Below are 4,973 nucleotides of genomic sequence, written 5' to 3'. Positions count from 1 at the left end.
TTCTTTTTACCAAAGATTGCTTTAGCTCTTCATGGGAGTTTATGGTTGTGTATGAGTTTCAAGAGTGTTTAATCTATTTATTTGAAAAATGTTATGGGTATCCTTATAGAAAGTGCATTAAATCTTTATAGAGCTTTGGTGTGTATTGTCGTTTTGACAGTGTTAAACCTCTCAATCCATGAGCATAGGATGTGATTGCATTTCCTCATATACTCTCTTATTTGTGAAGTAGTGTTTTGTAGGTTTTTTTATTGGTATAGTTCCTTAACCTTTTTAGTTGATTCTATTATACTCTATTTTCTGAGGTATTATTGTGAATGGGATTGTTTTTCTCTATCTCTTTTTTCTCTTTCATTATTAATATATGGGAAAGCCATGTAGTACCAGATATTGATTTTGTAATATGCTACTTTACTAAACAAATCTATTGTTCCCAGGAGCTTTTTCGGAGATTCTTTGGGATTTTCTAAGTATAGTATCATGTTATCTCCAAATAGTAAAAGCTTGAGTTCTTCCTTTTTTATATGGATGCCCTTGATATCTTTTTTTTTTTTACCAAAATCATATGGCAAGTACTTCAAGTACTATGAAGAATAGGAGTGTTGAGAGTGGGTAACTTGTTTTGTGCCTGATTGTATTCTGGAATTCTATGTCATTGATTTCTGCTCCAAGCCTTGGTTGTTCCCCGTTGAGAATAATACTTGCTGTGGGTTTGTGGTAATTTGCTTTGACTAGATTGAGGAAAGTACTTTCAACTCCCATTTTCTTGAGAGTTTTTCATCATGAATGGGTGCTGGATCTAATCAAATGCTTTATCTACGTCTACTGATATGATCATATGACTTTTATCTTTATTTTATTGAGATGGTGTATTCTGTTGATTGACTAGAGAATGTTAAGCCATCCTTGCATCCCCAAGATAAACCTACTTGGTCATAGTGTGTGATCTTTTGTTGAGTTTCTAGATTCTCTTTGCTGGTATTTTCTTGAAAATTTTTGTATCTGTATTCACAAAGGAAAAAGGTCTGCAATTTTCTTTTTTTGTGGTGTCTCTGTCGATTTGAGTATTAGGGTGATCTTTGCCTCATAGAAACTATTTGGGAGTATTTATGTTTCTTCAATTTCCTGGAAAATCTTAAAAATGTTGGAAGCAGTTCCTCTTTAAAGGTTTGAAATAGTTGACTATTGAATCCATCTGGGCCCTGGATTCTGTTTGGGGGTATAATTTTGACCATCATTTCAATTTCCTTGGTAGTGATAGGTTCAAGTATTCCAAATCTTCTTGGTTCAGCCTTGGGAGGTAATTGGAATCCAATAATTTATCAATTTTTTCAAGATTCTCTCATTTCCTGCTGCAAAGATTCTCAAAATAATCTCTGATGATCCTATGGATTTCTGTACTTTCATTTAGGATACCCCCCTTTGCATTTCTGATTCGATTTATTAGAATTCTTTCTCTTTGTTTCTTTGAGAGGCTTCTCATGGTTTATTGATCTTATTTATTTTCTCAAAGAACCAGTTTTTGTTCTTATTGGTCTTCTGGATTGTATTTTGGGATTCTAGCTCATTGATGTCTGGTACAAGTTTTATTATTTCCTTCCTCCAGCCTAGTTTGGACTACTTTTGTTGGTTATTTTCCAAAATCTTGAGCTCTAATTTATTCATGTAGGCCCTTTCTTTCTTCCTGATGAATTCTGGCAGAGCTATAATCTTTCCTCTTAACACTGCTTTTGTTGTGTCCCACAAGTTATGGTAGCTCGTGTCCTCATTCTCATTTGTTTCTGGAAACTTTTTATTTCCTCTTTGATTTCTTCCCTAAGCCAACGGTTGTTCATTACTTCCCTTAAAGAAAATATTTCCTTGCTGAGCTTCAGTCTGTTTGATCTATCGAGAAGTGACAAAGATGTGTTGAAATCTACTACTAGTATTGTGTTGCTATCAATGTTTTTCTATAAGTTTATTAGAAGTTGTTTTAAAGTATTTTGCTGGTCTGTCATTAGGATCATATACATTGAGGAAGGTGAGTTCTTTCTGATGTACATATCCCATGATCATTAAGAAATGACCTTCACTGTCTCTGATAACCTTTAGCCTGAAGTCCATGTGGTCTGATACTAGTATGGCCACTCCAGCTTTGTGGAGGTGATATTTTCTTGAAAACTTGTTTCCCAGCCTTTTACCTTTAGCCCATGGGTGCTTTGATTGTTCAGACATGTTTCTTGCAGGAAGCAGAATGTTGGGTTCAGTTTTCTAATTCATCTTCCTATTCTGTGGCTCTGAATTGGCACATTTAGTCCATTGACATTGAGAGAGATTGTTGTTTTGGGGATTTGTGCTCTCTTTATGTAGAATTTTTGTACTTATGGGGATTGTCTTAGCTTAACGTAGACCTGTTCATTCTTCTTGCAACAAAAATATGGAATGCTTTACAAGTTTGCATGTTATCTCTGTGCAAGGACCATGCTCATCATTGTATCATTTCAATTTTAGTATATGTGTTATCAAACCTAGTAGGAGTTAATTTTTCCATATTTCGCTTCTTATTACTTTGAGTGTTGTCCTTCCTCACTCCTATGGCAGACAATGATTCCTAATCAAGGAATGTATTTCAAAGCAGCATTAATAAATAGATTTAGAACTTTAATGTCCCAGAAATAAAAATATGGTTGTTTTCTATATTATCGTTTACCATACCCTAGGCATCAGTTTTACAAAATAATTCTTTTGTAAGATGGTATATGAGTTTGTCTAATGTTGTTCCCTGAATCCTTCATTAAGAACAATAAAATAGAGCCTTTTGCTGTTCTCACCTCAGTCCTGTGTACATCTCCAGGAAAAGGTGGATGGTGTTGTCTGCACTTTGACCACTTGAATGTATGTAGGATTTTTCTCCTGAAGGATGAGGTGAGGATCATATTGATGATTTCATTCCACCTTATTACACGTTCAACTTGAACGGAAGGTGAGACTCATGAGGCTCCTATAAAGGACAGAACAAAGGGTCTCAGTGAAGTTTAATGGCCAACTCACATTAACAACAAAGTAACCTGTGTGCATCTTTGTGTATAGTGAGTTTCATATCTACTGATAGTGATTCTCAGTCATGACACATGGGCAAAACAGACCTGTAATTAAAAATCTAGTTCTCTGAGCAGAGTGGGGTCTCTGAGGTGATTGAACAAGTGTGTAGTAATTTATTACTAAGCACATGAGTATTTTGAATGATGTGTACTTTTCGATCTAAAATTAATTCCAAATATGTCTAAAACGACAGTGTCCTGACCTTGCACATGGCTTTCCTCACAGAGGCCCCTTGGAGGTGCCGGGGTGAATTTCCCTCACCGACCTGATTAGAACCCCGGCAGCTGAAGACCTCTGCAACCAGCCATAGGTACGCTTAAGACCACCCTTCCCAAGCTTGAAGGAGCCTCATGCATGAAGGAACTGAAAGAGGAACCCAGATGTGCGGGACCGGGGGATGAGAACTCCATGGCTGCTCAGATCAAGACTGTGCCCCCTCCTTCCAGATCCCCCATCTTCTAATAATTAGTGCTACAACCACGAACTGCCCCCTGGATCCATGTAATGCCATCAATGGCCAACATCCAGAGACTGGATCTTATTTAGAAGACAGCAACTCTGATTGTCCAGTTCTCACTCTCAGAGAACCTGGTAGGCTTCTGCGAGAATCTGGCCCGCATAGCGGAGTCTTTGTTTCTGGTCACTGTTTCTTTTGAGGTACAGAAGCTGCTTAATTTAAGATAGTCCCCTTTGTTTATCTCTGTTTCCAGTTGCTTGGCAAGTGGCGTGTTATATTTGAAGATACCTTTAGCTTCAATGTCGTGGAGGGATTTGCCGACCTTGTCGTCAATGAACCTGAGGGATTCTGGTCTGATGTTGAGGCCTTTGACCCATTTTTATCTGACTTTTGTGCATGGTGTTAGGTAGAGGTCTGAGCCATTTTTTTTGCATGTAGCTTTCCAGTTTTTTCTGCAACGTTTGTTCAGGAGGACTCTCTTGATCCACTTCACATTTCTTGCTCCCTTATCAAAGATTAGATGATTATATATTTGAGGGTGTGTGTCAGTATATTCAATCCTTTTCCATTGGTCTGCAGCTCTGCCTTTGTTGCAGTACCATGTTGTTCTCATTATTATCGTTTGTTGTAGAGTTTGAGGTTGGGGAAGGTGATGCCTCCATTGTCTTTTCCCCAAGAATTGCTTTAGCTATTCGTCTGCGTTTGTTGTTCCATGTGAATTTCAGGAGTGCTTGATCAATTTCTTTGAAGAATGTCATGGGTATCTTTATAGGGATCAAGTTGAATTTTTACAATGCTTCGTGGAGAATTGCCATTTTGACAATGTTAAATCTCCCATTCCATATGCAGTATATATGTTTCCATTTCCTCGTGTCGTTTTTAATTTCCTGATGTATAGGTCCTTTACCTCTTTAGTTAAGCTGATTCCAAGGTTCTTGATTTTCTGCGGCACGATTGTGAATGGGATTGCTTTTTCATGTCACTTTCTTCTCTCTCATTACTTGCATATAAAAAAGCCATAGACTTTTGGGTATTGAGTTTATAGCCTGCAATTTTACTATAAATGTCTATTGTCTCTGGGAATTTTTTGTAGAGATTTTAGTATTCTCTGAATATAGTATGATATCTTCTGTGAATAGGGAGAGATGATTTCTAACTTTCAAACATGAAAAACCCTTAATATCTTTTTCTTATCTATTTTCTCTTCCAAATACTTCCAGTACTACATTGAACAGAAGTGCCAAAATGAATTTTTACTTAGCACATTCTGTCTGTAAATTTCTATGCTAAGAACTGTGGAATAAACAGTGATATCTTTTTTTTATTTTTTTTATTTATTCATTTTTTTACAGTTGTAGATTTACATTTTTTTTGTGCTTGGGTTTCAATTATACAATGATCAGATACTCATCCCTCCACCAGTTCCCGTTTTTCA

At 36.7% G+C, this 4,973-nt stretch overlaps 1 pseudogene; it reads right to left on the bottom strand.

Moving 5' to 3' along the window:
• Positions 1–2,410: 2,410 nt before the first annotated feature.
• Positions 2,411–2,507, bottom strand: LOC130018119 (uncharacterized; annotated as a pseudogene).
• Between the last annotated feature and the right edge of the window lie 2,466 nt (positions 2,508–4,973).

Source organism: Sorex fumeus, unplaced genomic scaffold, assembly GCF_029834395.1.
Source record: "Sorex fumeus unplaced genomic scaffold, SorFum_2.1 ptg000237l, whole genome shotgun sequence".
Classification (NCBI taxonomy): domain Eukaryota; kingdom Metazoa; phylum Chordata; class Mammalia; order Eulipotyphla; family Soricidae; genus Sorex; species Sorex fumeus.
The sequence above is the reverse complement of the archived record's forward strand: the minus strand, read 5'-3'. Positions and strand labels throughout refer to the sequence as shown.